General features: G+C 37.3%; 1 protein-coding gene across 15 annotated transcripts in view; it reads right to left on the minus strand.

Annotated features, from left to right (window-relative positions):
* The window catches only part of nAChRalpha6 (nicotinic acetylcholine receptor alpha6), a 106,909-nt gene extending 98,896 nt beyond the window's left edge, over positions 1–8,013 (minus strand). For 11 of the 15 annotated variants that reach the window (XM_086830742.1, XM_086830741.1, XM_086830748.1 and 8 more), the window contains exon 1: positions 7,830–8,013. The gene's annotated coding sequence lies outside the window, so the exon portion shown is untranslated. Of the gene's footprint in view, positions 1–1,349; positions 1,801–7,829 lie in introns of those variants that run through there. The other 4 variants (XM_086830750.1, XM_086830749.1, XM_086830743.1 and 1 more) reach the window with 1 other exon arrangement.
* Positions 8,014–8,759: the final 746 nt, after the last annotated feature.

Consider the following 8,759-nt stretch of genomic DNA (forward strand, 5'->3'; position numbering starts at 1 on the left):
TGCGTTGGTTTATGGAATTCGTTGTCTATTAATAAAGCTTTTCTTTGTCTATTTAGTAAAAAAATAAATCAAAACGGAAAGAGCATTAAATTAATTAAAAACGAAATAAAAAAGAAAACTAATAAGCAATCAAAAAGTATTTTAAAATGTTATACAAATATTTCAATCCACAACTCGTTAAAACACAACAAAAGCAACCACTTAGCGTGCTCCTCATTTTAAATGGTGAAAAATATTGCATGAAAAAATTCGATAGAGAAAAATACCTTGAGAAAATTTCTTATGAAAGACTTCAGCCATGCTTCTTAGCTGCTTTCAGGGTTATATTCTGGAATAATAATTAATTTGCTCCGGAAAAGCGAAAAGTGAGTAGCGAAAAGCCTTTTCGTCCACCTGTTACATACACTAACACGAATGCGCCACAGCCTCCGACAGGACGCCACGAACTACTGGAAAATAACGCAGCATGCTTTCAGGCGCCCGGCCATCAACCGTGCCACAGAAAGCCACAATAATTTACACGTGCTCGATGGCCACAGAGGGGGGAAACAGGGGGTGGAGGGAGGTGGGAGTCTGCTAGGTGGAGCAACCACATCATTTGGGATAAACTAAGTCCGGGGGTTGGCTGACTGGCTGGGCTGGCAGGTTGAAAGGGCATTAATTATGATGGAAAATTAAAATATTCAACTTATTTGATTCCCGAGCTGCGCTGCCGGGAGTCACGCAGGAGGCGCACCATTTCTGTGGCAAGTGTAAGTATGTATATATCCACTCATCCCCTCCACGCCCCTCCTACCTAAGTTTTCTATATCTTTTTGTCTAGAACGGTCTACAGCGTCAGCTGTTTGCGTAATTAGAGGTTTTATGAGTTATGTCCGTGTGCGTGTGTATCCCAGTCCCGCAGAAAATGTAAAAAGGGAACGTTAAGCCAGGACCAAAAATGAGAGGAGTGACTGTGTCCTTCGGCGGCAACGGTGTGCTGCTGCCCTTGTCGCGGTTAATTAATTTCAAGTTTAGTTTCAGTTCGCCTCCAATTTGTTGGTTCTGCGGGTTGTGCTTTTTGGCACAAAGCTGGCAGGTAAAAAGTTTCAAAGTCAATTTAATGCTTCGCCAATGATGAGAGCAGGCCGCCGTCTCCGTCGTCGTTGTGGAACACAATGAGCCTTGAAATTGTGAAAGCAAGAGAAAGCACTATATATTGTCCCTCTACCCCCCTCCCTCTCCCTCGGTTAAGGTAAAGCGACAAAAAAGAAGGGGGTAGCACACAAATACTGAATCCCGCAAAGAATCTGGCTTTCCCCTGTGCCAAAGCTGTTTGGTTGCATTTTTTAGCTCCGGCCTCAAATTACCTGCTGGCAGCAGCAGCAGCTTTTCCAACGCTTTTCCCAGCTTCACAGTTCCCATTTTCCAGTTCCCAGTAGTGTTGCCACAAGTGCCCCCGCATAGTATCCGCTTTGAGGTTTCAACTTTTTGCGGTCGTCGGTTCATAATTGAACCCTTTGGTGGCCACACACATTGCGCTGCATGCATGGCCAGAAGATTGCTGCACAAATTTGCTTTAACCCACTGAAAATTATGCTCAAGGGAATCCACTTAGCGGCTTAGTTTCCATGCATTCCACGAACAATGTGGGTTACTTTTACACGGAAAAATATTGCTCGAAAAATATACAAAGGGAAGGTTATTTCAATAGAAATCTTTTGTTATTATAAGTGTAACGCGAAAACTTTTCGGTTTATTGCGCGGCGAACGTCACAAGTATTTATTTTGTTCACTTATAAAACGGTACTAAAATAGAGTAACTTAAATATAAGTTAGGGAGCTTGGATTGGAAAGATCGAGCGGACTGGAAGTCCAAAGGGGAGTGGGTGAGAGAGAGGAAGCTTGCAAAAGAGAGAGCTTATAACGGATTGCACCAGCGGGATTACAGTGCCTCTTGAAAATAAGCCTCCACTTGGCGCTAACATTTAGAAATATTTTTAGGGAAACTTAACCAAAATGTTGTAAATGTTTTAATATATGTAATATAATGTATTAAATATAGTATTAAAGCAAGAAGCAATATAAAAATATATTTTTTCTGGAAGCGATAATTAAGCTTGATATTATCTAAATATTACTTAAATCATGTTATTTAATTTATTTTATTTATTTATTTATTATTGTTTATTTATTATTTATTTATTTACGTGCTTAATATTTTAATAGCTTTGTAAAGCTTTCTTTTTAGGTTAAAATTTCCCTTCCCTTTATCATTATAGCTTTCAACTTTTCTCTCTCTGTACGTGTGGAAACTCAAAACTTTGATTGACTGCATAATGTGCGCCGAACGGCGAACTAATCAGGCGCCTAAGTGCGTTTCGAAAGCCAATCAAAGTAAAACTGCATGTTAAATGAGCCTTCGTCATAGGATTTGGAGTGTGTATATATGAGATATATGTACATATATTGGAATGCCGGCTGGCAAAATTGACAGAATGCCACACCGACAGACTGACAGACATGCTCGCGGCCACCTCAGTTCACTTGTGGCCTTTGCCCTGCACTCATCCATTCATTCAGTCATTCATTCATACAGTTGCTAACATGCCGATAAACACACACAAAACACCCACTGCCACACACTCATACGACGACGAGGCTGCTGCTGCAAATATTGCCATTGAACGAAACGTCAAAAGTCATTTCGACAAAATATAGCTGCATACTTTTGTGCGCTGCCATTCGGTCGAGTGGGGTTATTGGTGGCGGCGCTCTTCTCCCTTTTTTGGAGAGCGCATTTCACTGGAGGAGCAGGAGGAGTGGAGTGAGGGGAGTGATGAGGGTGTTGTCCAGTGGGTGGGTGGGGTAAAGTCAAGGCTTTTGTTAGCACAAAAGCCAAAACAACAAGTGCTATGTAATTACAACAACAACAACAAGAGCAGGAAAACAGCACACAAACAACAAGGGAAATGCAAAATTTCACTGAAGAGAAAACTGCAGGAGGTAAGGCTCTCAGCTTATTTTGTTGTTATTTCTCAGTTTTCTTCCTGTAAATGGCCTCGTGAGGGGTCACAACGAAGTATTATTGGAGCTTGAGTTTTTTATCAAACTTCTCTTAACATTTTTCAAGTGTAGAATCGGATTGCAGTTCATTGAATTTAATTTAATTTAATTTGAAACTTTAAGTGGAAGATATTGCTAAAATTACATTAAATTTTTACTATTATTTTTAAAGTATTCATCTTTAAGCTCAAAAATATACCTATTATTTATATTAAAGCTTTTCTAGCAGGTTATTTATAGCAACTTACATTAAATTTCCAACATATTTATGTCATAAAAATCTAACAGATTTATTTAAAGATTTAAAGGATATATTTTAAGGATATATAAGCCTAAAAAAATAGCCACGAACACATCCCTTAGCCGCCTGTTGCCCGCCAACTGGGTCAGACATCGCATCGATAATGAGGCAGCCATCGATGCTGGGATGGATTGCTTTGGTGACGGGGCACAGGACTCGGATTCGGATTCGAATTCGGATGGAGATGGGGAAACGGATGAGGATGACAACGATTATGATGAGGAGCTGCGGTTCCGGAAGCAGACGCGAATGGCGATGGCAATGATGATGATGTGCAGCTGACATTATAAACAATTTCGCAGCCATTGGCGCAGTTTAATTAAAATGGCGACCAAAAATATTCAACTATAATCTATGGCAAGCGAAAAAAGGAAAGGCAAGGACCCAGAAAGGATAGGATAGGGATAAATAGAAAGAGAGGGAGGCAGGGTTGGGAGGACGAAGTTAATTTCATGGCGCAAAAAGAGGAAATGGCACAGCAAACAAAGACAAAGACAATGGCCAGGGCCAGGAAAACCCAACCGAGTTGTAGTCTGCCGCCAGGATGAGCAGGATGGGGGGGAGTACGGGGCCACTGAGACAGAAATTAAATTGGAAATGTTGTACTACGTGCAGCAGACAAGCTAAAAGGAAATACACCAAAGGCAACGTGAAATGCAAAACAAAAAATATCCTTGCACTCTGTCTCTCTCTCTCTCTGTCTGTTTGCTGTGGGTGGTCGCAACAACAAGTGGCCAGGACACGGCCAGCGGAAGCTGTTGCTGCAGGATGCAGGATGCAGGACCCTGTGTTATTATACAAATGGAGGCGGCCTCTTATAAGTTGGAAATTGTCTCAGATTTAGCAGGAAGAAAAACAAGGGGAAGCCTTCGAAAAAAAAGAAAAAAGGAAGGACTAAACTGAAATACATCGAGGAAAATGGCAGCAGCGATTTTCCCAGAAACGAAGGACAAATGCTCTCCCACGGAGCGGCCTTTCGCAGAATTTTTATAAACATTATTTCTAAGAAATACTCCGAACTTCACAGAGCAGTGAAAAAGGCTTCAGATAATGCAAAAATACAGTGAATTCATGGTAGTATGTATGTAAATTACCAAGTTAAATCGACTTAAGTTATAATAATAATCATAGAAAGTTTGAAATAATCAGAAAATTGAATTTTCTACTTAAAACTTAAGTCTTGCATTAGGTGCAGTGAGAGGAGAAGGTTGCATTAAATAACTAAACAAATAGACAACACTGATATCTAAATAAATAAATATGATAATAAATATTTGAAAAGTCAGAAAAAATATAGAAACATAAAAAAATCCTACAGCATAATCGTTGAAATAAAAAACTATAAACAGATTACTTAATATTTAGATTATAAATTATTCGACTCAGAAGCTTGCAAAATAGTGAATGATTCATTTGCGACCCTATAAATCATATATATTCTTGATCAGCATCAACAGCCGAATCGATCTAGACATGTCCGCTCGAAAAAAAAATTTAAAATTTTTTTTCCAAATTTTTAAACATTTTTTTTTTTTGATAAAATTGCATCGTAAAAATGTCAAAAAATTTAAATTTTTTTAAATTTTAAATTGAGTATGCAAATTTATTAACCTTTTAAAAACTTGCACAAAATAGCTTTCCGAATTGAAATTAGTGTTGTTTTGGCTGAGTTATGAAGATTTGAAATTTTGATTGGTCCAAAAAATTGTTATATAAAATTATCAACAAATATCGATTAAAAGAAGTCATTATACATTTTTTATAATCGATTACCAAGTGAATCCTGCAGCTCAGAGATATTAAGGCAATCTCTGATATATAATATAACAAGGATTCACTTGCTATTACAGTACTTTCACACATTTTCCTCAATACATCGATATCCTTGCCAAGTCGATTGACTTTAAGTAAGAGTAAAACTCGATGTTGGCCATCTTTCAAAGCGACAGACAAGACAATGTAAGATGGGAGATGGAAATGGAAATGGAGCTAGCGATGGCGATGGCGTTGGCGATGGAGATGGCGATACGGAAAAGCCAAGGAAAACCAGGGAAGCCGGTGGAAAAAGGAGAGCCGCAGCAAAAGGAAGGGGTCCCCGTAACTGAGGCAACATTATTTAGGTTTAATCAGCAAAGCAGATTTGCATACGACAGTTTCGCTGCCTGCAATGAAATAAACCGACTGGAATTCAAAAGAGCCGCTCCTAGACTACACCAGGGACAAGCCAGAGTCCACTGGACTGAAAGCGGAAAATACATCAAGCAAATGTTAAGAAGCGCAGGAGGGGGGAGAACAACCATTATAGAATCCTGACAACTGGGGAAATGAACATTTCAGCCGAAATGTCAAACGCCTAGCTTCCGTTTGGTGTTTTAAATCCAGCAAATTAAAATCAGGACTCTCTCATGTTGATAGAAGTTTCCTTATTAGAATGAAATGCATGTCCCTGCGGATAAACAACGCTCACTATTTCTACACTTTTGCTAAAAAATTAAGTGGGAAAACTGTCTGAATTTTTAATTGTTGCTCCGCTGCCGCATGCTGCATGCTGAGCCGGCAGAATTTCAATTCGTAATTTCCCCTCGAATGAAAATTTGTTTCGTACAACTTTTTTTTAGTGGTGCCAATTTTCGGTTCGCTGTTCGCTGTGAATTAAAATCAAATTAAGCAACTTTTGGCACTGTGACAGAAAACCGGGGTGACAACAAAAGTAAGCATACAAAAAATGCAGCGTTTTAAAACGCTACAAAATTCATCGTGTTCGGCATCCGTTTGCAAAAATAAAAAATGAATAAAAAATAAAAACAAAGATACAAAAAATTGTTAACATGAAAAAAACGAGGTAAATAAAGCGAATTTTTTTGGTTAGGAAATGGTTAAAAAAGTTCACAGCCAACAGCCAGCATCAGCGAGGGGTTTTCCGAAACGTCTTTTGTGCCCCAAACCCCTCGCCACTCTTAACTTGGGTCGGAAAATTGCTTTCGGTGATTTTTATTGGATTTTCGTGTGTAATATGAAATTCATAACAACCAACAGTGAATGGTCTTCCGCTTTCGAGGGCGGTCCTGCTCCTGCAAAACTCCGATTGCGTTTGGCGACGATTTGTTCTGTCCCTGTCCTGTACTGCCCCTGCCTTGATGTCATTTTATATTTTCCAGCTAGTTTCCAGCTTTTTTATTTTATTTTTTATTTTTTTATATTTTGCTTTTGCTGAGCTCGACACTATTTGATTGCTGGCTGGCCGACGCGTCACGCTGACAAGTTGCAAGTTTTTCCATTTCCCTAACGAATATCCTCTAGTTTTCTGGGCTTAAAAAAAAAAATCTAATAGAGTTCGTTGACAGCAAAAACTATTATTGGAATAACAAAAAAATAAGCTTTTCTGCTTGGGAAAAGGGAAATGTTATTTCAAGAGCAATAAATGATAATTAACAACTGACTTTTAATATTATTTCTCCAAGATTTTTATGATATTTCAGAGTAAATTTCTCTCATAATTTATAGTGTACTAGTGTAGGCTTTTAATTCAATTTACTTCTCAGTTATCCCGTCCTTTTTTAGTTAATTTTATTTTCCTGCAACCTGCATTTCATCCTGTTATTTATCCATCTCCCGCACTTTCCTTTTCTGAGAGAGTGTTTGTATATATCCAGCAAGAGAATTCCTAACTCCTTTCTAAATGCATTTCCTTTTTTTTTGGCTCACTTTATACAGAAGGATCTGTGAGAATCTTTGAAAATTGAGTTGACTTGTCTGCTGTGTGCAAATTTTAGGGAAATTTAATTTTAGGATTTACTAATTCGGTGAACTTATTGTTTCGTTACAAGCTTTAAAAGTTTTCATAAATTTAAAAAGAAGGAATTTGAAATTGAAGCAGAAAATAAATGAATAAGTAAGGTTTCTTCCCTAAATACTAAATTCTTAACAATAAACTACAACTTAAATTAACTAAACTTAACAACTAACTACAGTTTTTGAGCAAAAATGCATTTTACGTATACTTAATATTTAAGTCACCAATGTTGACCTCTTAAAATATTAAGTATACGTAAAGGCAAGTAAAATTATAATTATATAAATATATATTGGTATAAGAATAGAAGACTTAAATTAAGAAAACACAATATAGGTAATGTATTTTAAAAAGATTTTTTGAATTTCTAAAATAATATTGCGTATACGTAATATTTAAGTTACCAATCTAAGGCGTTTCAGAATATTAAGTATACGTAATAATACGAAATAACAAGAGAATATAAAGAAATAATGAATGATCTATAGAAATCCAAGCAAATGAGCAAAAAACTATACAGATTTTGTAAAATATCTAAGTTAGTGGCATAGGGGAGACCATAAATAATATGAATATTAGGGTTTTAAAACCTAAAAAATTTCAAAAAATTAATACTTGAATCAATTTATAGTTATATAATGTAGTGGTATTTATTGTAATTTTTATTTAAATTTATTTCAAAGCACTTACCCAGCAATTTGGTTGAAATGAAGCTAAAAGTTGCTGCTGTCGTCGGAGTTGCTGCTGCTGCTGCTGTTGCTGCTGCTGTGTTGCTGCTATTGATGTTGCTGCTGCTGCTGCTGCTAGTGTTGTTTTTGGTCTTTCGGTTGATTTAGTTGTTATTGTAGAATTTGTTGTTAATTTTCCCAGTAATCGTTGTAGTTGTTGTTGGGGCTGCAGCTGCAAACAGTCGGCGACCTTTTCGTTTTGATAATGGAACAAACACAACGAAATCGTTGATGAAAGTTCCATAATTAATAGGAAAATGTAATTTGTTCGCTCTTCGCTTTCCCTTTGAGAGTGATTTTTACAAATAATTTTTAGATATTTTGGGTTTTATTGACAATTTGCTTTGTTTAGAGTGGTTTAAGTTTATTTTTGCTTTAGTTGCGTGCATTTAATTTGTGGCATTTAAGTTGAGACTGACTGGCCGCTGCCGCTGCTGTGGCATTTTCTTTGATTGCTGTCGTTGATGAAGGCTGATGGCAGTTGCAAATTGATGAAGGAATTGCTTGATTGCTCACTTTCTGGCTGCCTGCCGGACGACAACAGATTGATGTATTGATGTATCTGGGTATAGGATTGGAATTTAGCTGGCATGGTTGCTGCTTGCTACAGATACGGATGCTGATGCAGATGCAGATGCAGATGCAGATACAGATGCGGAAACGGGTGCAGATGCAGAGACATGGATGCGAGATGAGTTTGGTTTCGGTTTAGCATTATTGCATTACTTTAAGCCTGTGATTTTTATATATATTTTCTATTTTATTTTATTTTTAAATTTAATTTCCTTGTTTAATGGCTATGAACACATTGTTGCTGGCCGCCGCCGTTGGTTATTTGTTATTTGGCTTTTTCCGCGTGCTTTCTCTTTTCTTTTTTTAATTCATGTTTTCA

Source organism: Drosophila serrata, unplaced genomic scaffold (genome assembly GCF_035046125.1).
Source record: "Drosophila serrata isolate PLE 108 unplaced genomic scaffold, ASM3504612v1 contig_240, whole genome shotgun sequence".
NCBI classification, from domain to species: Eukaryota; Metazoa; Arthropoda; class Insecta; order Diptera; family Drosophilidae; genus Drosophila; species Drosophila serrata.